The 27,999-nt window shown below is 36.6% G+C and overlaps 1 protein-coding gene across 2 annotated transcripts in view; it reads right to left on the reverse strand.

The window, feature by feature from the left end:
- The window catches only part of LOC128868298 (extracellular sulfatase SULF-1 homolog), a 283,028-nt gene that overhangs the window by 174,379 nt on the left and 80,650 nt on the right, over positions 1-27,999 (reverse strand). The window lies entirely within an intron of this gene.

Below are 27,999 nucleotides of genomic sequence, written 5' to 3' on the forward strand. Positions count from 1 at the left end.
TTGATCAATATTAGCAGGACACACAATATTTGCACATTCTATTAATCGAGATGCTAGTTTAAGATTTTTTTTTTACTTTTGTATTGATTAAGTAGTTCACTAGCTGAACGTGCTAAGCGGGGGCTCTGTCTTAGAAATTACAGTAGAAACTCGATACTTGTGAAACATTTCTACTACTTTTTTTTCATTGCGTACACAGTACTTGCGACATTAGACAATTTTTACCTCGATACTTGCAACATTTTTGTTTTGCCTGTCCCTTTTGCTCTTTTTACGTCGTATTTTTGGGAATAAAGCTCGGGGAAGTAACGTCAATGTCTTTCTGGTAATGACATTTTTCGAATTGAATGGAAGTACCGTCGAATATATTTGCTGACAGTTTTGCGTTAATTTAACTTGCTGTGGTTTCATAATGGCAAAGAGAAACTTTACGCTGCTTGAAATGAAAGAAAGAAGTTAATGCATTAGCTAAAAATAGCCAAATGGCGTTAATGTGCTTTCCTCAAAACTGTGGCTCTAATACAGGCCTTGAATCAAACGTTATAAGGCTTACCAAATTGAACTACAAAAAATCCCTCTGATGTCATATTGTTGCACGAGGAAAGACTATCGATGATTGACTGTGAAATATCGACCTGCAAAATGTAATATATTTTTTCGCTAGTGCATGGGATGCTCTTACTGCAACTTCAATTCAGTCATCGTTTCAAAAATTGTTTGAAAAAGCCTCTGACTGGGATTGTGACGATAATTCCTTGCTCGGAGTTAGGTTTACAGATAGCTGACTATGCATCCAATATTCAATTCGAATTTCTACCGTATATGCAACTTTCTTAAATGGATATATATTTTTAAATAAACTCATATCAACATATGCTACTTAGTTTTTTTTTTCAGATTGAAAACCTTCTTTCCATTTTAATTTTCCTTGTTGTATAACTTTAGTTTGTTATCTCTTTGCTTCGTTACCTTTTCTTTCCTTAACTTTGTTCTTGCCTTATTTATTTTTTTATTTTATTTTAAGTTACTTTTAATTTCATTTTATTTCAGTTTTTTTTTATTTTTCCCCATTTTTTGTTGCTTGTTTTTAATTTTTTGGTTTGTTCCTTGTTCACTCCTTTCGGGAGCATGGGGCCTCGACAAGACTTGTTTTGCCGTGGTTTCGCGAATCTGTTCTAATTTCTGACAGGATAGTTAGGTGATTAGCCTGCCGCCATCAGTCCTAAGTGGTAAATACCCACCTAGCGTAGCTTACAAGCAACGCCTTCTTACTGCTTGGAGCGCCATCTGTGTTTAACATTTTTCTGGCAGAAGGATCGAACAGATGGTTGAGGACTTCGCTAAAGTGGTGTGTCTGCGTTATTGCCGCGGTTGCCCGCTTCCTCTTGCGGGCGCCACTGGTGCGATCTGAAAGTGTTTGTTTTAGTAGCCGCAATGCAAATAATGCGCTGACTATTGTGCAGGAGTAAGGATGGAATGGATAAGATTTTTGGGTTTGAGGAATGGGATTGGAAGAATTTTTTTTTTTTAGAAACAGGGAAAGTAGGTAAATTTGGAAAGGTACGAGGATCGCGCTTTTCTTGGGACTCGAACCCACAACCTCTGCGATGGCAGGCTAGTGCACTTACGCTAGACTGCCGATTATGCATTAAATTTTTTTTTTTCATTTGTCTTATTTTATTTTAAGTTATGTTTAATTTTATTTTATAAGAATTTTATTTTGTTTCAAATAATTTTATTTTATTTTATTTTAGTTTTTTTTTTATTTCTCCCATTCTTTATTGCTTGTTTTTCTTTTTACTTTATTTAATTGGTTTTATTTTATTTTAAGTTATTTTTAATTTTATTTTATATTAATTTTATTTTATATTAATTTTATTTTGTTTAAAATTATTATATTTTATGTTATTTTATTCTATTCTATTTCATTTTATTTTATTTTATTTTATTTTGTGTTATTTTATTTTATTTTATTTTATTTTTAATTTTATTTTATGTTAATATTATTTTGTTTCAAATTATTTTAGGTTTTTTTATTCTTCCCCATTTTTTATTGCTTGTTTTTCATTTTATTATGCATTAAATATTTTTTTTATTTCATTTTATTTTATTTTAATTGTTATTATTATTGTACGTTGTATTTGATATTAATATTATTTCGTTGAAAATGATTTTATTTAAGTTTTTTTATTATTTATTTTTGTTTGCATTACATTTTGTTTTATTTTACTTTATTTTATTTGTTTTATTTTATTTTAAGTTATTTTTAATTTTATTTTAAGTTATTTTTCCTTGTATTTTATATTAATTTTATTTTGTTTGAAATTATTTTATTTTATTTTATTTTAGCTTTTTTATTTTTCCCCATTCCTTCTTGCTGCTTTTGCATTTCATTATATATTAAACATTTTATTTGTTTTATTTTATTTTCATTTATCTTACAACGTAATAAAAGTGTTTCTTTTTCTAAAACTTCTTCTTTTTCTTCTTCTTCTTCACAATAATTTTACATCATTTTCATTCCCTTTTCTTACCTTTTTGCTTGTAAAATTTTTGAATTCAATTTTAACTTTATTTTATTTTCTTATTTGATTTTATTTTGTTATGCAGTGAAACCTCTCCTATCGGACACCTCTATTTTCTTTAGGCGGACACTTTTTCCCATACCAAGTTTTAAGTATAAATTTCGGAACAAATCACTCTCTTTGAAGCGGTCACTCTCTTGCGAACGTCTATTGAGCGAACGCGAACCTTTTACCAAAAGGCATTAGTTTGGTTTGCGCCGTGATTTTATTTATTAACGCTTACGAGGAAAACATTTTATCTGTCCTGGCATTGGCCAGTATGTAAGTTTTACTAATCAAATATGGCGAACACAAGTTTTCCAGATAAAAAATAATTAATTCAGTGCATTTGGTGTAATGTCATCACTGAGTCTCTGTATGGAATTTCGATAGAAATAAGACCGATTTTCCTTATTTGGTTCGAAATTGGAAAAACACAGGCTCAACGTCAAAAATAAACAAATTATTCTGTCAAAACGGATGTGTGGGGCAATGACTTTACTGCTTTCGAATTATTGAAATTGGAAAACCATCTGCAAAATAGTTTCCTTTTGAAAAAACAGAAAAACTCAAGTCAACAAACAATTTCCAAGTTTTTTACGTAATGAATCTAATTTCCTGTTTTATGTAGTTTATTGACTGAAATGTGTATAATATTTATTTTTATCTTCGTCATTACTTTAAATACAATTACATATGCACATAAATGAAATATGCACTTTTGAAAAAATACATACAAATTTTTGTTTGCATGATATAATATCAATATTTTTTATTCAAATAATATAGTAACCAATTAATTAAAAAGTTAAAAAATAAGCTACCCTCCCCTTCAGTGGGCGGACAAAAGTTGACTGATGGTTAGTGTCCGCCCAAGGGAGTTTACACTGTATATTATTTTTATTGGTTTTATTTTTTCTATTTTTTAATTCATCTTATAACGATTTTCTTTCTATTTTATATGGTATATCACTGCCGTTCCTTATATTATATTATATTACTAGCAACCCGCCCAGCTTCGCACGGGTATAAAATATATACCCTATGTCACTCACTGAAAAAATGATTAAAATCGATCCAGTAGCTTTGGCTTATTCATTATTGCCCGTGGCCCGCACGCGTTAAATTTGGAGTAAAACAATTCCCCTTTCTTTATAGCATGAAGGTTTCCTGCTATCTTTGGGATATCTAAATTCATACCCTACATTTTTGCATTTTTACATATCTATTTATTTTATTTTTACAACAATTACTATATTACAGAATGTCTTTATATAATATACAACGTTCATAGCCTTCTTGTCATTAGACAATACAAACATGTTTTCTCTAGAGGTTACTCTTGAAAGAGCGACATACAGTTGGCCATGTGAAAAACAGTCAACACTCAAATCTAAGCCTGCAACGTTGAAGGTTTGACCCTGAGATTTATTAATGGTCATTGCAAAAGATGTCTTTACCGGAAATTGTAAGCGTTTAAATTGGAATGGTAGATCCGATGGTATCAGAGGGATTCGGGGAATCAATACATCTTCTCCGGTACCACATCCTGTGAGTATTGTGCACTCTATTATGATAGTTTTCAGTGATTTTACCAGCAAACGCGTGCCATTGCAAAGTTTAGGTGGATTTAGGTTTCTTAATAAAATAACAGGACAACCTATTTTCAGCTCCATTTTGTGAGGAGGGAGTCCAGACGGGTTCAAAGAATTTAGAAATTCTGTAGGAAATTGAACAGCTTCTTCCAAATCGAGAACAGTATCGACCGAGTAGTATATTTTCGTCGGCGCATCAATCTTTGAAATAATCAAGTTATTTACTTTATCTACTTGTTCGTTAGTTGGTGACAGAATAGCTCTTTCTTTAAACCAAGATATTGTCTTATAACTTATGTTATCAATGTCTGGATAGACATTGTTGACTAACTCTTGGATGTTGTCTATCAAAACACAAAGGTTTTCTAGGTTAATCCTTCCCTCACTTTGTGTTAATTCTCCATTGCCAACTTTTAGCAGCATCTCTGGAAATAGCCTGTTCTCACGTGAAGATGACGAAACCATCATATTAATATAGTTTTAAGATCTAATTTATTGACATGCGACCAAAGGTGGGATCTTTTTAGCGAAGCATTTATTTCGTCAGCACGTGTTCCTCGAGTCACAACTGGTAGGATTTGACGGAAATCTCCTGAGAACAGAATTGTACATCCACCCATAGGTGCATTTTTGTTGCGCAAATCGCGCATTGTCCTATCCAGTGCTTCCACAGACGTCTTGTTTGACATGGTAGCTTCGTCCCAGACTATTAATGAGCAGTCACGTATCAATTTTCCTGTATTGCTCTGTCTAGAAACACTACAGACGCTGTTATCATCATCGGTGGCGATTTTCAGCGGGTGCTTCATTGTAGAGTGTGTGGTTCGGCCTCTTTCCAAAAGACTCTTTCCAAAAGAGTAGCGGCAATGCCGGATGACGCAACAGCTAACGCAATTTTTCCGGTAGATCTCAATTACTAATTACTGTTGTAATATCTTGAAAAATATTGTTTTTAATTATATGCTGTAAAGAGCCATATACATAGATCTATATGAAAACAACAATGTATTTAAGGTATTTAATTATTTAATTCCCTAATAGCGGAGATGCAGGAACTCGGCTTTCACGTCCAAGCATATGCGGACGACGTCTGTGCGCTAACATCGGATAAATTTTTAAGGAGGCTTTGCACGAAAGTGCAGAGGATTCTTGACAAAATCGATGATTGGTGCATGAGACAAGGTCTTTCCGTTAATCCGAACAAAACAACCATAGTCTTGTTTACGAGAAAACGGAAATTGGATGGACTCAGTCTTCCAACACTGAAAGGTGTGACACTTGGTCTTTCCAACGAAGTTAAATATCTAGGAGTAATCTTGGATAAGAAGCTGACCTGGGAGACACACGTTTCACTGAAGGTGAATCGTGCATTGAAGATTTTTCAGCAATGCCGTAGAGCCTTTGGCAAAACTTGGGGTCTGAAACCTGCTGTGGTCCTATGGATATACACGGCACTTATCAGACCAATCATCACTTACGCTTCTGTGGTCTGGTGGCGACGGAGCATGGTTAAGTCCACAATCCGGGAACTATACAGGCTGCAAAGAAGTGTATGTTTATGCATCACGGGTGCCATGAGTACAACCTCTGGTGATGCCCTAAATGCTATGCTTGATTTGCTCCCCCTGGACCTTAAGATACAAAAGGAAGCAATAAAAGCAATGTGTAGACTCCATAAATATGGGTTCTGGCACGAAGATGGAACTTCGGGACACAGGGAAATCTTTAAGTTGCTGTCGGAGCAGTATCCACTGTTTTTGGCTCCTAAAGATGACCTGATACCCACAGTTTCATTTGGAAGGAAATTTGATGTCAGATTTCCATTGCGTGAGCAATGGAGCAATCCAGAATGCATGCAGGGAGGTTTGACGGATATCTTCTTTATCGATGGGTCCAAGACTGAAATAGGGTCTGGAGCCGGATGGTACTTAAACGACAGTAATAAGTATCACTATGCTATGGGGGGAATGGCAACTGTTTTCCAAACAGAAGTTTTTGCCATCCTAAAAGTAGCCGAATGGATAATCGAGAGGAGATGGAGCGGGAAACAGATTGGAGTCTTCAGTGACAGTCAGGCTGCATTGAAGGCCCTGGAGAACGCGAAGCAAACCTCGAAGATTGTTCAAGAATGTAAGAAGAAGCTTAATTCTGTCGCAAGACAAAACAGGCTTGTACTTATATGGGTTCCGGGACACTCCGGTGTTCAAGGAAACGAAATTGCCGACGAATTTGCCAACCGTGGATCAGCGGTGCCCCCACAAGGGCCAGAGCCAATAATCGGAATCAGTTCCGCAGGAATCAAGAATTGGATCAACGATTATGTAGGCAATCTACATAAAGAGCGATGGTCCGGTCTAGAACGCTGCAGAACTGCAAAGTGTTTTGTGACAAGTCCGAACAGAAAACTGTCAAACTTTCTACTAAAACTTAGAAGGAAAGACATTCGGTTGATGGTCGGCATCATTACAGGACACAACCCATGGGGTCAGCATATGACCACCATTGGAATCATCGAGGACCCGGTATGCCTGTCCTGCTTGGAGGAGGCGGATAGCACTGAGCACTTTCTCTGTGAGTGTCCTGCCTTTGCTAGAGCGCGACTACGGGTATTGGGTTCCGATGTCATGAGAATGAGTAATATTCGTTCTCTAAAACTGGAGGATATTTACAGATTTGCCAAAGAATCTGGAAAATTCTCACAGGACTAACTATCTCTATCTCTGTCTCTATTCTTTCCTATCTCTTTCTCTGATACTTTTCTCCCTCCCTCCTTGACTATCTACCCCCTTTCCAGAGCTTTAAATACAATGGGCTTTTTAGCCTGAGTGTTTTAGGAGCCACCAAATCTCCTGGTGTTCCTTGGCTCGACTTCTTCAAATTCAAATTCAAGGTATTTAATTGGATAAGGATTAATGTTGTACCCATTTGTTGAAATCGCTTCGAAAATAAGCTATTAGTTGTCGTAAAAAGTAAATGACAAAAAATGTTATTGTATGGAATTGATAGCAAACTAAACGCGCTCCGAATCAATAAAAACTATTCAAAAACTGTATTTTAATTATGTGCGATTTACTAATATAGAACCTGAAAATAGCGTTTTATTTCGCTGTAAAATTGTATGTACATATAATTACATGGAATTCAGTACATACATAGATACATATGTACATACGTCCGAAATGAAATAATGCGAGCGATTCGTAAATACATACATACATACGTCACCATACGATGTAATTCAACATTAATGAGGTGTGGTGAGATTATCGCTTAACGCCTATTGCTTCATTCGGTTGACAGCGAACACACACACAAACAGCTTTTTTTGGAAAAAGAGCTGCTTTTGTTTAAACAATTTTGGTTAAATAACAAATAAATCAATTATTTTTTTTGATGCAGAACGAAAGTAAATATTTCAAAGTTAAACTTCAAAAAAGTTTCATTTTATATTAATTGGTTTATTCGTTTATGATTTATGGCCGTGAAAACAAAAAATTTATGTTTTTTGCCACATTTTGACCGATTGCCATGCCCCCTTATTATATTTCTTCACATTATATAGATATAAACCTTCCTCTTCAATCAATCTATCTTTAAAAAAAACCGCATCAAAATCCGTTGCGTAGTTTCAAAGATTTAAGCGTATAAGGGGACATAGGGACAGAAAAAGCGACTTTGTTTTATAATATGTAGTGATACAATGCCTTTCCATCAAATAAACAGCTTACATAAATGCATGTACACACAAATTGCACACATTTAACCGCTGCCGATGGAAATTGCTCATTATCTAAAATGTCAAAGTTGGTAGTTCACCAAATTGGCGGTATTCAACACTCGCGCACCTTGTACAAACCGCAAACACAAAACCGCACACGCGCTGCTGCTTTCTAATCACACCATTGTATGTAATCACTTAAACACATTGGCACATTAACAAACAAAAACAGCACTCAGCATACATACATATATGCGCACGCACTAAAATAAACATTCTCACCTCCGTCAAGTATCCAATGTGAGCGGCACGCATGCCAACAAAAACATAAAAGCTCGCCCCACTCGAATTATTATGTATGCATGTATTTACTTCTATGAGTGTACATAAACTGTATGTTTATATGTACAAAATGCCTGCCACTGTGCACTCATATCGGCTCCCATGGCGGCAATGTTTGGGCTTCTGATCTACATATGTAAATATACACGCGTGCCAACTCTCCCCCTTTCAACACTCTTTTAAACTGCTCCATGCAACTTTGCTTCACTAAATTGTTTACCTCTCCCAATGGGATATTGCTGCTTTGGGTAGCGAAAATGTTAGCGCGTGCCAGTACGTCATAAATAAACAAATATCAATAAAACCGAATTTTAATCTCGGGCACTTGTCGCTTTTGTTGCTCTCCCCAGGTGAAGATGTGTTGATTGGGTAGAGCGAGCGATAATAAAGGGAATGAGTAAATTTGATTAGGATTTAAGAAAGTGTTGGTTTTAATGGAAATTCTTCACGCGAGGAAGAAATTATTTCTTAATATCATTAATTTAGTGGGCGGAATTCTAACAACAATTGTATTAAGTTAAACGTTTTTACATGGCGTCTACGGTAGAGATCATGCAGCAAACACTTGCTTAGTAAAAGCACTTGCCAGAAATTCATAAAGTTATTGAAGTTCAGGAATACGCCTCTCAGTTCTCAACTCTTGAATCGGTGAAGAGCAACCTACTTAAGACTCAAGTTTTATTTTAGGGCGATTGTTAGTACATATAATATTACGTATTCGAGAAAATTCGCACAAATAAGTAACAGAAATTCGCTCATCTATCTCAATTCGCAATGAATTTTATAATGTCTAAACTATCCCCATTGGGTGTGGGTAACCTACCATTTAAGTAAAAAACCTCTTATTTACAAGACCAAAGGGAAACCGGCGGCTGTCGTAGCCGAATGGATTGCTGCGAGATTGCCATTCGGAGTGCGTAGGTTGAAATCTCCATGCATGAACATCAAATAAAGCGTTTTTCAATAGGTGTGCTTCAACTTTTTTCTGATAGGGAGGGCGAACGACGCAATATTTTTTATTTTTCGCTTGTTATTTGTCATTGGAACGCTACACACTTGAGCAACGATTGCAAATCGTGAAAATTTGTCGTTCTGTTGCTGCTACTTTAAGAGCATTACGGCCATTTTACGGTCTTCAGTGATGAAGCTCACTTTTGGCTCAATGGCTTTGTCAACAAGCAAAACATGCGTTACTGGGCAGAAAGCAATCCACACGTGATTCATGAGGCACCGTTGCATCCCGAAAAAATCACTGTTTGGTGCGGTTTACATGCCGGCGGCGTAATTGGCCCATATTTTTTCGTTGACGAGAACGATCGCCACGTTACTGTGAATGGAAATCGATACCGCGACATGATAAACGATTATTTTTGGCCGCAATTGAATGGTATGGACTTAGACGGCATGTGGTTTCAACAGGTCGGGGCCACAAACCACACAGTACACGCTACAATTGATTTGTTGAAGAGTAAGTTCGATGAGCGCATTATTTCCAGAAATGGACCGGTCGAATGGCCGCCGCGCTCGTGTGTCTCATTGGTCTACAGTAACAAGCCGGCGACGATTTGTGAGCTCAGAGCCAATATTGAACGCGAAATTGCTGGAATTTCGGCCGATTTATGCAAAAGAGTGGTCGAAAATTGGGTTCAACGATTGGACTTCGTAAAACGTGCACGCGGTGGTCATGCAAAAGAAATCGAATTTCATACTTAAATGTATATGTTCAAACTCGATAATGAAAAAAAAAATTAGTTAAAAAAGTCAAACCGTTTGTGTTTTATTCAAAAAAAAAGTTGAAGCGCTCTTACTGAAAAACGCTTTAATAGAAAACTTTTTTAGCGGTCGCCTCCTCATAAAAACCATTTGCCGTTCGGAGTCGACTTAAAACTGTAGATTCCCCCATTTGTGGAACAACATCTAGACGCATACCACAAAAAGAAGTAGGAGCTCGACCAAACAGAACTGTATGCGTCAATTATTTATTTATTTTACAGTGAAACCGAAAATTCATTCGTTTGCCTGTGCGGTAGGAAAATCTTGCTCAGATCAATGAGATCATAATCAATGGGCTTTTTATGGTCTATGATATGTCACACAATTACAATCTAGTTTTACTTTCCTCAGATTAAAGGGCCTATGTATACACACGCACATAATATAAATAATTTACGCGCCGTAAATTCTTTGTCGGGTGTCTAGTCCTGCTCTTTCTCCTATTAATAGTGAACGTCTTAATGTTGTTCCACAAATGGAGCGACTTACAGTTTTATGCCTCCTCCGAACGACAGATGTTCGTGATTACATCTAAAACACTAGAAATATGTTTCTCGATTACCGCTTATTTGCAACACAGCTTGATTTTTTTCTGGATTTTCTGCTGGAATTTGGTACCAAAATACTTCAAGTTTCGGGATCTGACAAAGTCAAACAGTTTCGGTCCCTTTGCATAAGTGATGGCTTAATTTTCCGATTGTAGTACTAGAGCGTAATTTTTGGCATGGGACTTTGTTTTACTTTTCATCGAAAGCCCATTTACTAACTAAGTATCATAGGAGCAGCTTACTACAGGTGTGCCCTTAAAACATAAATGTATGTATGTATGTGCATCTCTGTTACTACTTTACTGTGAAAAAAACAACGCCAGTGCATTTCAAGTGTGCGATAAAATGATTCGTCATATTTATCATTCGAATTTTTCAGACCTTTTTTTGTTGTTTGCCTCCCACCAATATAATTTACAAAGCACTTTAGGCAAATAATTTCTATGATTTCTATTTCTATTTCCTAATATGATTTGGCATTTATAAGAACGTAAAAAAATTGCGGCTTATTTCATCTCATACATTTCATCTCTGTACATACATACATGGGCATACATATGTATGTATGTACGTTTGTCTGCAGTTTTATATAATAGCTTGAAAATGTTTGGCACCCAAACTGGGCGAAAGCATTTGCGCCACTTATGCCAAAAACGATTTGGAACGAGTCATTGTGGAGAAGAAATGTTTAGTGAGAAGTGGCGGCGTTTTTTGATTTAATTTTTGTTTATTCAATCGCCATTATTTGCTCACATTAAATAGCTTTGTAACTGAACAGGCCTGCATCATGTTTGTCGAAGTAAATTGGCGCTTCGATTGCCAAAAGGAATAACCGGATTTTCGCAATCATTGCAACAGAACAAAAATAGTCGAAATGAGTAAATACTAAAAATAATAGAAAATAAAACAAATAAAGTGACTAATTTTATACACCCGACGCATGTTTTCCATAGTTTTTGTAGTACAATTCAGCTTTGTCTTTACGTCACTACACCGAGGGACAAAATGGTATCACTTCAACATTTTGACCGTTTAAAAAAAAAACTGTTAATTAAATGGTCATTATTTTCCAGAAAAGCGCTCGACAGCTGGAGCTGTATTTCGTCCTGTGCTATTTCGAAAACTCGTTTGCCCCAGTACAATGGACACAGGACGCATAAAATTCTGGGCCATTCCATTATGGGCCTCGCCATTCAAAAACTAGATTTGCCGTTTAATCCTCATTGCAGAAACTGTGGGGACATTTCAGAGAAAGAGACAGTTGAGTACTTCCTCTGTAAGTGTCTGGGTTTGGCAGCTAGGCGATTAAGGTCACTGAGTGCTCCTTCCTTCGACAGCCTGGGGGAGGTCTCCAAACCAAATCCCATCAACCTTTTCCGTTACATCAACAGTTCGGGTTGGCTGTAGATATCTGCCTGTTGGAGGTATCAAAACGGTTCTTTAGTGTTACTTGGGGAGTACCAGACTGGTGCTTCAACCATTTCACCTACCTACCTATGGCTCTAAATCCATATAAACCCAATTTCAAACTTTTCTGCAAAAAATTCAAAAAAAATCCACAAACTCTCCATCCCAATTTTACGGTTTGTTTTAGAATTTTTAGAAAGATTTTTGGTATGCAATTTTATATAGCATTTTAAATTCAAGTATAATAAAGTGCAAGTTTTGAAGTTGCTCAAAAACCCCTTTGATTTTATAATTTCCTGCATTTTCCCCACATACATAAAATTTCGTTCATTTGTGATATGGACAAAATTAAGCGCCAGAAATTTTGTCACCGATTTTATACTTATTGGCTACTGAAATACAGCGATTTCCAAAATTGCCGCTTCTTAGAGTCAATTACACATTTTGAAATAGCAGCCTACTAATATCAATAAAAATAGTAATTGGCGCTTACACCTTTTAATGGTTGTTTGGCCGAGCTCTTTCTCCTCTTTGTGGTGTGCATCTGTATTTTCTCCACAGTTTCAGACAAGGATGATAAATACCAGGTTTGCTCGTTAGGTATGGTGAAAAAAAATTGTTGAGGGGAACTTTTGATTCTACGTCATTCGTTTTGTGTTTCACATCAACAAATTTCACTAAAGCTAAACTTTGTGTCAAATTCGCTCAGAGCCGAATAACAGCCTACGAGGTAGTACACCTCTAAATTCTTTTCACCATGAGCTTCAGATAGTGTTTTTTTGTATGAAGAGCTTTTCCATGTCCAAAATACCTACGGAGATTTGCCATTGCCAAGGGGTAACCGCTATTCGAAAATAACTGTTTCTCAAATTTGGTGTTCAACCTGAGCACTGCCGAATGGTAGACACGCACCAACCCATTCCTCTACGGCGGCCGAAATCAATTTTAACATTTTTAAAAAGTTTGCTTACGATATTTCAATTAATTTGCATCGATGCATATAAGAACATAGGCAGACAGGCAATAAATTATCGCTGTATTAAGGTAGACGTAAAGCTTAGTGCTGGATCTTACTCATTTTCCATATTTCCAGCCATATCCAGCATAACATATTTCCATATCATATCGAAAGTTTTGCATGTTTGCCAAATTTTGATTGTTCGATTGATCCGCTGCAGAGTTGGAGAGATCCAACAGATCTCACTAAGTAATTTGTATTCATATCTCCATATCTATCTCGATTCACAACAGCTGCTAAACAAACCCGTCAACAAATTTATAATCCCCTAGTGCGCTTTTGTGCGCTGGTATCCATAGCAATGTGAAAAAAGTTGCATGCATTCTTTGCGAGCGCTATTGATGAAATTGAATGAATTCCAAACGTTATACGGTTCTACGCTTGAACGCATCCATTCGCTCCACACCCCAGAGACTGCACTCGATTCCATAGTTTGAATTACCATACAAAGTAACGCATCAATGAATTGCACTTATTTAGGCATGCGAAGCAATAAGAAAACAAAACCTAATGAGAGTGGCGCAAGTGATTGTGCGAACGTGTTGCGGCATGGCGAAAAAAAAAATAAATATGTACATATGCACCAGTCTGCTCTGCCTCTTTTGCCGCCGCTATTTGTTGTTTGTCAATTGAGACGGACAGCGGCTCATCATTACTCAAATGAAGAGTCCATCAGCGGAATGGTGTGGCAGCAAGACATGCGGAAAAACAAGTCAGCTGATTGACAGACAGACAAATAAACAAAAAGCGGCAAGTGAATGTTTGTCACTTGTTTTGCAATAATATTTTTTTCTTTTCACGAACTTTGTTGCATTCATTGTATTTCCATAACCATTTGAGGCAAACAGTGATGCGGAAGTGGAGAAAGGCAACAAAGGCTTGATAGGTTTGCATGAAAAGTGAATTAATTTCATTCATTTTAAAAAATCGTACGCTTGCATTAGATACTCTTTCGTTTACTAGTGAACTTTAGACTATATTTACTACTAATTTATTTCTTTAAATAAGCGCAATTTGTCCGCAAATTTTTAAATCAAACGAATTAATTTCTTTCACACGAAATTTAGACATTGCAATTGTTGCAAATTATGAACGCCGCGAATTGATTTGAGCTTCGAAATTCGCTTATTTATTAGAGCGCAATTATCGAGAGTTGATACTTTCTCGAAATTAGTGGTGAACAATACATCATTTCCAGCACATCACCACCATAGGAGCCTCTGAGAGGCGTCATACTGCGGAACCATTTGTAGTATACATTTTCGAATATATAACAATTCGTACTCTCGATATTGTTTCCCCTAACTCCAATAGTCGCTGATTTCCTCTTATAACAAATACCAATGCATTTTAATAGATGTAGGAAAAGGTCCCGTGGCTGCAAAATCCCATTAGCATATGAAAACAGTGGAGTTAACGACTCACCTAATTATTGTCACCTTAAATGAGACAGTTTAGTTTATACACATAGATATTACCCAAGAATGATAGAAAGAAGATTGCGCCCATCAGAGAGTACGTGACGTCACGTTTTTCCAAGTTGTGCAGTATTGCCAACCATTTGCTCTTTGCAATAAATTTAGTGCTTTTTTATACAGAAAATGCGAAAATTTTGAAATTTCGTGTTTGTTTCTTTTTTTTTTAATTTAAAGCTACCGAAACTTTAAGTTAAAAAAACTGTATTATTAAACAAAAGAAGGTTAAAAAAGGCCACTCTGAGAAGATTTTAGTGCTAATGAAATTTAGTTCGTTCTTATAAAATTTTATATTTTGAAAGTGTGAATTTAATTTTTTGCTCCTTTTAAGATGCTCCTCTTCTCCAGATGGAAAATCTTTTTACACATTTTAAAAAGCGTTTGAATTTACTGAATGCGGATTAAAACCATAGAGGTGTAATCGTTTCTTCCGGCCATCAAAACTTAGTGGGACATGAGGCATCAAGAGGTGTATTCATTGTAAAAATAATAAAAATACCAGAAAATACTAAAGAAACCATACTGACATTTTTACAAAAAGAGTACCTTATCTAGTTACATAATCTCAAATATAGTTCCCTTAACAAAAGAGTATCGCTTAACAAAAAAACGCATAAATTAAATTTTACATAAGCATAACACATTTATTTTGAAAAAAACGCACATTCTAAAGACAATTTGTCACGCATACAAAGTTCTTTAAGAGATTCAATAAAAATTTAGTGTTTTATTTTCTTTAAATGGACATTTTAGTGCGTTTTTATATCCAAAGCTAGGCAACACTGCAGTAGCAAGAGAGAGATTTGACTGCCGAAAGCAGAAGAATACCAACAACACCTGCAATCCCGTGCAATGCCACCAGATGTTAAAAAAAGTAAAGCTAAATAAAACTGAGTGAATTATTTAAATAATTATTAAAAGAAAAATGTCATGAAGAAAGAACTAAAACTCCGAGACTAAAAAACAAACAAAAAAATGCTAAATCAAGTTACGAAAATGGTAATCTGACCATACTGGAACTAAAATCACGTAACTCGTTGTCAAATTCGCTGAGAGAAAATTAACGGAACCACGATAGGCGCCATTTCATTATTCTTTCCATCGTGGATATTGCCCCTATAATGGTTGGGGTCGTCGGCATCGTCGCCATTTTCCAGTCGACATCACTTCGTGTCGCCGTCAACATCAAAGTATGAACAGAATCAAATCGTCGTATATGAGATTGCCCGTAGTCCGAGCGACGACGTAGCTCGCTATAAATTTGATAATTAAAACTTTGGTAATTAGAATAAATCGAAAAATTTAGGCATTCGGGATTTCGTTTTGGCGACGAATATCACCCGGTAGCGTCGCTGCGACTGACGAAGTTCCTCAGCGAAATTAGTCACTCTATCGCCTATCGGAAGATTTATAATTCTTACAAATGGCAGCGTGCGTCAATCATATTTGACAATTGTGGACTGGAGAGCTGCAGCATATAAACAGAGAACGTTAATGGTATAGAGAAGTCTCAAGGGCTACGAATAGTGAGAATTGTCAAAAATTTAGTAAAACGGCGGCTGCGATGCCACCAAACTCAGCTTGACTGAAGGGAAATTAACAGAGCTGGTAGAAGGGAATGAACACGCAGTTTTTGGCATCTACATTAAATCAAATGGACTAGTGGCCGACGGCATTTTGAAAGGCTTTTGACTGTTCCTTTGAAAAACGAAATTTTATGCATCCATAAAGGTCAAAATAAAGATTTCTATCGCTTAAAATTTTTATTTTGTAAACAAGTCATTCAAAAACAAAACTAGATGATTGATTTTGCGCCACCTTGAATTGACGTCCTGGGCATGCATTGAGTAAACGTACCAATTATTTTTAAAAATTTTTTATGGTATAAGCATGCGCCCCTAGCCGGCGAGCTAGCAAATAATAATAATAGGTATACAAACTGCATGCAAGATCTAGGAAGTCCACTGAACTTAAAGAAAAATTCACAAATCTGAAAGATACAAATCTAAATTTAATTTCATTTTCTCTTCCTCTTCAAATCGCCAACTTTTTTACCTGGTCAGAGGCCAAAACATGCTAAGAGACAATTAAAAATTCGTTACTGTTTAAAAAAATGCAAATAACTTAAAACGCAAATAAAAAAGCTACGCTACAAAATTAACATAATTATTATAATGCAAAACGGAAACAGTCGCAAAAGAAGAAATCACGAAATCGCATCTAAAAAGAAAACATAAAAAAGTGAATGAAATATTAAAGTATCAGCAGTGAGATGCTGAAGGAAAACAAAACAAATGTTAAATATATTAACATAATTATAATTGTAGAAGAGTGTGTAGCTTCTTAAAATGACAAACAAATGAGTAAATGGGAAATATTTAATTAGTTATAGATAAAACAGCGGGGCAGCTAAGCTAAACCACTGACCAAAGTTAATTTCAGTAATCGCATGTTTTTACAAGTATTTTAATATAATCAGCAAACAATACAGTAGTGAGCACAATTATGTAGCCGAATGTTGGTTGGAGGAAAGACATTTTTTTCCACATCCTACCCGTACTGTGTTTTTTTAGCTGCATGAGGACTATCGCTATCGATAACTATGGTTTGACAGCTGGGATTGGTATGGTTTTATATGGTTTTTTAAGTAAGGTTTGCCAAGTTATCATGAATCGTTTAACGCTTTCAAATTATGAAAATTTACTTAAAAAAATAAATAAATTCGTTCATAGATGTTGAAGAAGACACAGAAATGTTCCAACTTGACGACCTTTGCCCTTCGACTACGTGAAAAATTTTACATAAGGATCTTAGTTTAGGTAGAAGGGGCAGTCTAAACCAACTCACTTAGATCGTTGCCGATTCATTGTGATAAAGATTTTGGCTTACGTGCCTATTAAATGCAGCTCGTGCAAGAATCCAAATGACCATCGTTTGCGTCGAATTTTTGATGATTGGGCTATTTGGATTTATTACTCATATTTATTGAAAAAATAAGTCCGAAATTGGACTGATCGAATGGACCATATAATTCGTAGCCGCGGCGTACAGATACTGGATATCATATTAACAAACGAAATGCAATGACATGAGCTACCTGATTATAATAAATAAAAAATAATAAACAATCATAATAAACAGCATCATCGCGATTTTTCAGGCAATTTATTACACCCAAATTTAATGAGCTATAAAATTGCGTATTTAAAATCTTTCTATAAGGGGTTAGGGGTAGCCAGAAATTAAAAAAAATTGGATGTTTTTGTTTGGATTTTCTTAAAGTATAATATCTTAAAAATATTATATGAAAATTTGAAGTGAATCAGACAAATACTTTGCGAGTTATTCAACAATTAACGCTCGGCGGGCGCTCGGGCAAAAGTAAACAAAAACTTTAAATGCGTTTTTTTTTCAAAACTATATTTTTTGAACTGGTGTTCACTGTAACTTAAATCCGCTTGGTAGATTTCAATAAAATTTATACTGCTTTTGAAAAATATAATATAAAAAACTCGTACCTAATTGAAGGATTTTTTTCCAAAAATATCGATTTTTTTAAACAATTAATTGTCGGTTTTTTTCTCGAAAATCTGAAAAATATTTCCTGAGTCCGCCATATTGTTAATTTTGAAAAAAAATCTTCGATCAGGCCAAATATTATTTATTAATAAAACTAATTCCTCTTGCTCGATTGATTTTGGATGAATCTCCAAGGACATGTGATGATCACCGCAAGGGGCTTCTGGAGAAATGGTCTCCACACAAGCAGCGATAACTTTTAGAATTATTATTATTAATTCTTTTTTTTGAAATTTTGCTAAAGTCAAGTCGAAACACGATGTATTAATACTATGTTTTTATATTTGTAAAATAAAGCAATTGGCTTGCCAAAAAAAAATAATTGAAAATTATCATTTTTTTCGGGTCTCTGACTACCCTAACCCCATAAATTGAGCTTAAAAAGTTTGAAAATTTGATAAAAATGTTTTCAATTTTTTTTTTAATTAGACAAAGTTGGAAACATAGATTTATATGGTTTTTGTAGGAAAATGAACTATAGTTTCATAAAAAAAAATTACTCATATTAAATAAGAAACAAATAAATTGCCAAAACTTGTCAAGAAGTCCTGGCTCTATGGTTGTTAAACGCACTCTATATAAGTAAGTAAGTAAGGGTAGGCCATGTAAAATTTGCTTTTTGAATCGGCTATAAAAAAAAACTAATCAATATCTTTTCAAACTTTGTTTTTATTTTGAAGATTGAACATTGTCATTTATGAATGAAAAATAATATCGTTCAAATGACTGCCACGACTGGCTTTACAGTAGGCCATTCGATCAACCCAATTTTTAAGCATATTTTCGATTGTTTGGGCTCCAATTTCATGAATGGCAACTTCGATTTCGTGTTGTAAAGCATCAATCGTCTCTGGATGGTTCGCATAGCATTTGTCCTTAACGGCTCCCCACAAAAAATAGTCCAACGCGCTTAAATCACAGCTCTGAGGCGGCCAATTGATATCGGAATTTCTGCTGATTATTCGGTTTTCAAAAACGGTAGCCAAAAGTTCGAGTGTAACTTTGGCAGTGTGACAAGTTGCACCGTCCTGTTGAAACCAAATGTCGTCCATGTCATCCTCTTCAATTTTTGGAAACAACTCGTTCAACATGTCACAGTAACGCTCGCTATTTACTGTAACCGCGGCTCCTCCCGCATTTTCGAAAAAAAAAATGGTATATAGCAAGCATAACAGTTATAAGTTTTGACGCAACAGCTTTGCCCCATACCATTTATTAGTTGAGAGATGCTTATTACTTCTCCACTAAGAGTTATGTTTCAACGTTTATTTTTTCACTTTGTCACCTAGTAGCTTTTATATAAGAGGAATAATTTCTTCGTTGTTCGTATGTATGACCTGCCGACATCATTCGGCACAAAATTTAGCTTTAGCTTAGTGAAACACAAAACGAATGACCTAGAATCCAAAGTTCCCCTCAATTTTTTTTTTCACCACACCTAACGAGCAAACCTTTTTAGGCAACGTAAAAGTAAACATTGGAAAAATAATTATCATCGACAACGGAAAAAATATTTCTAATAACTGTTATAACTACTGGTTTCAGGACCCTTTTCCTCAGTCACATTCTGGAAGGAGTATTGACTGTACTCGGTCGATGTGCTGCTAGTTGTGTTCTTAGAGTAAGTCAAAATGGAGTTGATGCTGTTCACCAAAAAATACGAACCTCTGCCTTTTGGAATTCTTCGATTAAAGAACCAATTTCTTACAGTCTCGTCGGAAGTGAAGTATCTTGGTGTAATACTTGATCCCAAGCTCCATTGAGAGCTGCACATAGAAAATCAAGTTAAGAAGGGCAGTAGAGTAGAATGGGGTAAGATAGGTATGGGGGCACAATAGGTAGGTGGGGTTTTCGTCGCACTGTTTTTGCAGAGGTCACTCGTCTTATGTGAATTGAATACGTGGTGGGGAACAACGTTTGCGACTGTCATTTCGGCCGTCACCATTCATTAGTTATCCTAGTTCTGGCGTCGTTTAGTTTTTTTGAGCTTTTCTCCGACATAGCATTTTTTTTATTCTACGGTGCAGTGCATTTAATGTATGTAAATATTTGTCAGGTGAGTTTTATTTTACGTAGAAAATAATGCTGAACACGAATAATGTGTTAGTTTTTTGATATTATTGTTTAAAAAAAAAATATCGACACTAACATAAAACATGTGCTTGGGGCCACTATAGGTCAGCCGTCTGGGGGCATTATAGGTCACTACTTTTAATTGAATAAAATAAATTTTAATTGTTTTTGCAGCAAAATGGTGCGTAATTATGTGCGAAAAACGCCGAAACGAAATGAAGAGGATGTAAAAAACGCAATCGTGGCAGTCCGAGATGGCGCTAGTGTTCGATCAGCCTCTAAACAATTTAAAATTCCGTTCGAAACATTACGTGCTCGCGTGATGAATTAAAGAAAAATTCCTAACTTTTGTAACATATGCAGTGTTCATACTCTATAAATAAAAGTTAAAACGTTAATTTCCAAGCCATGTACATTGTTCTTTTCCTCTCACACATAGTGACCTATCGTGCCCCCGATTTTGAAAATATCGAAAAAAAGTACCTTTGTCTTATTGAATGCAGCTTCCAAAAAATATTTAGCCAAACATAAGTCAGTATAACCAAAATGTTAGCAGATAAATAACCTTTCAAAATCTTGCTTATTTTTCAAAATCTATGCAAAAACACCGTAGCAAGAGCTCTCCAAAAAAAAATGACCTATCTTACCCCATTCTACTCTATAGATTTCTATTTCTGTAAACCTATGTTCAGCAAAAACGGGATGTCAAGCCTCGTGTCGTACCCTAGATGTGCAACTTAATGGTTCTGCCAATGGTTGCCTAGTTTGGTGGGTAGCTCTTCAGAAGGGCTATAACACCACTAAATTAGAGTGCAGAGGACTGCATGTATTGGCATCACTGGGGCGTATAGAACATGCCCCACTGCAGCCATTAACACCATTATGCACTTACTTCCCGTTGATCTTCAAGTTCAATGCATTGCTGCTCAGAGTGCTATTAAGTTGAAGAGGTGGGTCTCTGGAGGCAATCTCATGTAGGATATGATAGCATTTTGAATCAAACTTCTTCTTCTCTTTATGTGTTCGTATAGATGGATTTACATGCAGCCCCCATTGCAGAAGCTACGGGGACCCTACAGAGAAATATACTGTTCAACCCCTTTGCAAATGTGCGAATCTGGTGGCTAAGCGCTTGAAGTGTAATTTGTGGCAGGTTCAGCCTGAGGCAATTCTCTAGCCTACTATATATCCATTTTCTCTCCTCTACTGCATCAACTGTTACTTTTGGTCGCTGGTATACTAGGATGGCCTGGTAAAAACGTTTTGAAAATATATCTTATTGCTGCCTTTATTCAACGCAGGACTGTACGAGTGCCCGTTTGCATGTGCGTGTATACTTTTCGCACAGCAAGGGCTCTACTTTGATGCTAACACCCACTTGCATTGAACCTACAATAATAATAATAATAACAATAACAAAAATGCGTGTACTGCGTTATGGATAATACAAATTAATTGTCAAGTTGACAACTTGATTGCCAATCAAAATGTGGTGATACATGTGTAAGCCGCAAGCCAATAAAAGCCAACGCATACAAGGTGGCACAAAATAAATCACCCTATCGGAAAGTTATAATTTTTGCAAATGGCGTCGTACGTCAATCATATTTGACATTTGCGAAGTTGACATTTGCGAAGAGACAAGCAGTGGATCGCGTATAGGTCAAGATAAAGATTTTCATCACTAAAAATTTCCATCCTTTCCTTTATACCATTGCATCGCCAAAATTCATTAGGAAAAAATTAATTAAAAAAAACCGTGGATGATTATTTAGCGCCACCTTGTATGTCCACATGTTTGTACCATTTCATCACCAAAATGTATTTAATAAAAAAAAGTATTCAAAAACCAAATCGGATGATTAATTTTGTGCCACCTTCCATGTCCTTATGTTTATACCATGGCATCGCCAAAATTCATTAGGAAAAAGTTATTAAAAAAAACTTGGATGATTAATTTTGCGCCACCTTGTATGTCCACATGCTTGTACCATTTCATCACCAAAATGTATTTCATAAAAAAATTATTAAAATCAAAATCGGGTGGTTAATTTTGAGCCACCTTGTATTTGCATATGTATGTCCACATGTTCATACCATTATAAGTGAAGCGTAAAACACCCATTTGATAGCCAAAGAATGCGTAGGACATTTATGCTTCTATTAAATTACAAATGTTCGTGCATGTTTATATATACATACATATACGTATGTATGTATTTCTGATATATTCATACATGCCTGTACATACATATGTATGTGCGGCTGATTTGTTGCTGCCTCGCAATTAATAGCTGACTGACTGTGATAAAGTGCAGATTACTTAACATTTGGCACTTGAGCTTTTTACACAACAGCACACAAGCAAACACACACGCGCAAATTTATTTACTTACTCCCCGTTATGCATTTATATTATGTTTGCTCATGACTGCTGTCTGCAACCACTCATAATTTGCAATTTTATAAACTACAATTAGTTGCGCTTTTTCATATTGGTATCTATGGCATTACAGGTATTGAGCTGCACCCGCTGCCGGCGATTGGTAGCCACAAGCGGCAAACGAGTCTTAAGTGAGCCATAAATAAATATAAAATAATTCAAATTTGTTTCTAAACAAGTGCTTAATAACCTTTTTCACCATAATAATTGTTCATAGACTAAGAGACACAGAGAATATATCTACATACATATGTATATTCATAACAACAAAGATTTTAACATATGTATGTAGCCATTCACATAACTCATTGGCCATTGCCTGTTTGGGTGCGCATTCATGGTAACGCAATTCAGTGCTTTTTTTCCTTCGTTCGAAATGTATTTCAATTGTTATTGCTCCTACTGCGAAATGTTATGGAAATTGTCTTTGAATAGCTCCAGGCGATTAGTTTGTGATTTACAAGTGTATAAAAGCACAGTCGCGGACAAAGATATCTGGACAGGCAAGAGGCTTTTTTTTTGTCGGGACAACTAGCAAGTGCAGCACTCAGACATTAATTAAGTCCATTGTACTACACTTGGCAAAACGGGCTCTGGGCCAAAGAAGTTGGCCTTAGAGCCCATCTTAGAAGTCAGAGGTCTCGGTACCCGCGATACCCACGTATCCCGGGACCCATGTAAGCATCAGGCTAATATGTCTACCGACATAGCGAGCCGGAGCCATGCTCGGTCCTGGAGCCATCCGTAAATATGCGAAAACAGTGTTTGCAGGGCTCATTTTCTGAGTCTTCCACTGAGTCTCTGGTAGCACTACACTGTATCTCTTTTCAAGTACGACACTTGGTGGCATGGAGTCAAGAGGCCTGGAGAGAATTGTTGGATCAACGTCCATGCCTTCTCTGTGTTCCGATGCCGGACAGGGGCCGTACCAGTTTTCATTGTGTTTCAGCCTGCAGATGGCCTTCAAGGCCTCACGCATCAAGTGGTGGTAAACCAATCAGAGCATCTAATGCCGGGCTTGAAGTAGTCGGGAAAGTCCCAAAGACAACTTTGCACTGCAGGAAAGCCGTCAGTGCTTTGGATGTCGTTGTTTCAACGTGTGATTTCCTTAGGAGCTTACTATCGAGGATTACTCCAAGATATTTAATTTCCTTGGATAGCTGGATTGGTAAAGAGGACAATACCAGTATTGGCGGGATTTGCCGATAGCCCATTCGCACTGTACCAAGTGTCAATCCGATCAAGAGTTTTCTGCACTATCCTGCAGATGTTCATAAGCGAAGGGCCTGTTACCAAACAAGCAACATCGTCCGCATATGCTTGTGCGTAGACTCTCAAATCGTTTAAGGTGGTGAGTAGAGGATCGATTACCATGCACCAGAGCAATGGAGACAGCACACCGCCTTGGGGGCAGCTTCTATTAACCCCGGATGACACCAGCAGATCTTCCTCTGCTCGTACCGAAACGATTCTTAGGGCCAGCATCGAACGAATCCAATTTACTAGCACCCGTCTACGCCGTGCCTACTAGCAGAGCTACACATACTGTCAAAAGTGGCATTATCAAACGCCCCCTCTATGTCTAAAAAGATGCCCATAGCGTAGTCCCTCCTGTCGATGGCCAGCTCTACCCTAGCAACAAGGTTTTGCAGTGCCAATTCGCAGGCTTTTCCACTCTGATAGGCATGCTGAAATGGAGACAGAGGGTGAGCCTTCAGCGACTTCTCATGCGCAATTCCACCAGTCGTTCGAGACTTTTCAGCATGAAAGAGGTCATGCTGATGGGTCTAACGCTTTTGGGGCTGGTGTAGTCGTCTCTTCCAACCTTTGGGATGAAAGCGACCCTCACCATCCTCCAAGAGCGTTATATGTAGGCCAGTGCCAGGCATGCCGAGAAGATTTTCTACAGGCCTGCTGTCACGGACTCTGCGCCTTCCTTCAGCATGGCAGGATATATGCCATCTGATCCGGGCGACTTGTAGCCGCCAAAAGATTTGATGGCAAATCGAATGGCGGCCTCAATCACCACAGATCTGGCAACGAACCAGTCATGCCGAGAAGGTGTAAAAGCTCTGACAACAGCCATAAAAGAAGTGATTAGGTATCTACTGCATCACAAAAACTGCTATTAATATATTCTCGGATAGTCAGGCGGTTATTAAATCAATGATGCGGATATACTAAGATCAAAGGTTGCACAAGAATGCCGGACAACCCTAAATAAAATTAGTATCGTATTCAAGATCAGCCTTATTTGGGATCCGGGGCACCGAAGCTTTGAGTGAAATTGTAAAGCCGATGAGCCAACCAGAAAAGGTATTTACTACTCTTCAACTGCTTAGTGATAGAAGTACCATTGGCATACCTATGGCAACGAGCGAATTAACAATTAAGAATAACATTATCCAAGAGGCCAATAGGGAATGTAGAGTTAAAGACACAGCGTAAAAGCTAGGCTACTATGGCCGCAAATAAATTAGAAAAAGACAAAGGAACTGCTTAGTCTTTCAAGAGAGGATATCTCGAAGGTCGTCGGTCATATATCCGGCCACTAGCTATTTGGCAGGCATTCCTCGAGTTTTCTCCCATGAATATTGTAAAAGTTGTAGAGATGAGGAAGACGAAGAAACAGTTTAGCACTTCCTATGCAATTGTCCAGCCTTAGCTAAAATCAGAGCAGGTTTTCTAGGTAAATATTTTTTCGATTCTTTTACGGAACTGTTTGGCGTAAGAATGGGATCAATCCTCCGCTTCATAAGAGGTACGAAATGGTTATACAAAGAACAATAAATGAAGGTCGCCGAACACATTATGGTCACAAATAGCAAATCATGCTTCGTTGGAGATCGTGGGCATGATTGAGTACAGATACAAGATTGCATCTTTCGTTCGCTTCAATGCGGAATACACCACTTCTATTTGGAAACCAAGTCATAAAATCTACATGAACGGGTTCTAAAATTTGTCTCAAATACGCTCTACATTCGTTAAGCTTTGTTGAGCCAATTCCTGCATATGAGTCTCGTTTCGTTTTGATTAACCTAAAGTCTTTGGAAGTAAGAAGATCAGAAAACAATCTGCAGTCATCTAGTGCTGTTTATTGATATAGTAGAAGAGAGAAAAGGGAGCTTGGCTAGAGAACTTCCTCAAACTATGCCCAAAAGGCACACTGACACTGATGTCTTAGATGGAGACAACTGAAGCCGATTCTATTGACCCAATTTCACTTCTCTCTACATTCCTATGCTTTCGCGCCCAGATAAAAGAAATGTTTCGTGCACTTTCGAGACGTTTGGGATCTTGGGGTCAAGTGTTACACCAAGATACTTGATTTGCGACGAGAAGAAGTCTTAAAGGTGGATGTTTGTAATTTCCAGAGAATGTCATCAACTCCGTTTTGTCAGAGTTGACGCTAAGGATCGACTGAGTACAGCTTCTTTCCAAAATTTCAGCCATGAATGAGGGGAAAGTCATGAAACCAGTAGTTGAGTTCAAGCTGCTGGTCAGATGCCACTTTAGATAACGAAAATATACCAAGGGCGTCTTCACTGCGCAACGCAACACCAATGGAACTAAAATTGATTAAAGAAAAGTGATTTTCTTAGACGGATGTAAATTTGAGCTTTTTGGGAACTGTATGGCGAACTTAACAGTATAAAAGGCATAGAGTTATACTCGTACAACCTGGTAGCTAAATGGTTTGAGTGTGATCTCGGTCAGTTACCCTGAAAAAATTTAACTGTATGCAGGATTACCCAAAAAATCGTATCTGCATCAAATAATGTGTGAGAGACAGCATTTATTTTCATGATTATTATTCTGGAAAAATAATTTAGAAATTTCATTAATCGGTGCCTTTTCTTTTTTCCATATAAAAAATTATCTTTCAAAAATTGTGATCTGGTAATAGTTTCGGCTTCGACAACAGAGAGCAGCTTTAGCGCATTTTGAAGATGCTGAACCTAGAACCTGCAGAAAACGAAGAACCTAATTGAGTAGAATCTGTGTGTATGGAAGAAGTTTCATAGAAATCAAAAATATCACCACATGTAAAGCTCTTTAGAATTTTCTGCTATTTGGTAAAATTATAGGGTTTGATGCTGATAGACGAGGATTTTGAAAAAATTTTAAAAGTGTGGCCGCCACACCACATTGAATATTTACAACCATTAGTCCAGTTTCAAAATATTTTGAATATGCTACATTACATAGCCAGCCGGGCAGGTGTGTAACTATCACTCGGAAGTGCTCGGTATCGAATCTCTGGACACGAAACACCAAATAATAAAAAAAGCAATCGCCTCTCGGCGGACATTGTCAAACCTCCGAGTGTATTTCTGCCATGAGAAAGTTTCTTCAAAAACAAACCATTTGCCGTTCGGAGTCGACTTAAAGCTGTAGATCTCTCCATCTGAAGAATAACATCAGAACGCACACTACAAATAGGAGGATCAGCTCGGCCAAACATTCAATAAAGGCTTTCCTCCAAATTTTCATTAAAAAAGTTAAACAAAAAAAAATAGATTTAATTTGTAGTTACTTCGCAACGGTTTTGGAATTTTCTCAATGCCACCACAAACCATTTTGTAACTTTTTACTGAAAGTTTTGAAATTAAAAAACAAAAAAATTAATAATTTAAGAAAAATGTTGCACTGTGCTTTCTAAAATTGTATCATCTAGTGCTAAAATTTTATAAAATTACAGAAAATTCTGAAGACCCCCTGCAGATAGTTACATTTTTGACGTTTTCCTGCTCAGAAACGAATAAGAAGAAACACTACAACAGATTTTTGCAACGACGTAGCGCATAAAAGACGTCATTGAAGCTCAAGGGAGTTTATGAAATCAGTAAAACCAAAAGATGTTTTCAGAATATCCAATGCCATTTACATTTTGTGATACATTTTGGTGGTAGATATTCTTTTTTGCAGTATTAGTATAAGCAAAAATGTATAGATTCCAAAAATGTTTTTACCGCGAACTCAAAAAATTCCAAATTATCAAATTTCCATCGCCATTTGAAAATGTACAGAATATTTGTTTCAAGGCATATAAGTATTTAGGTATTAACTAATATAAAAGAAAGGCAATTATCACAGATGTAAAAAAAGTAATACCGCAACACCAAATGTTCCGCTTTTTTCGTATTTTAATGCACGCAACTGTATGCAGATATTTATGTAATTATGTCAGCAAAACTTAAAGCTTCACAGGCGTTGAAGTCATTTGCGCGAATAACCGTCGAGATGTGGAAATACAATACTTGAATATCATGTTTGTGTGGAAATGCATATAAATTAATTGTTTTACGATTATTAGGTTTCGCCTTATGGAGTGGCGCGACAAGTAGGAAATAGCATAAATCAAAATTTAATAATTCAATGACTTTTTGAGTTATGACTAGATGATATTGAAGGCGTTTGGAATTTCATAATTTTTTACAACCAGTTGGTGGGAAAGTTT

The sequence above is a fragment of the Anastrepha ludens genome, chromosome 2 (assembly GCF_028408465.1).
Source record: "Anastrepha ludens isolate Willacy chromosome 2, idAnaLude1.1, whole genome shotgun sequence".
Classification (NCBI taxonomy): Eukaryota; Metazoa; Arthropoda; class Insecta; order Diptera; family Tephritidae; genus Anastrepha; species Anastrepha ludens.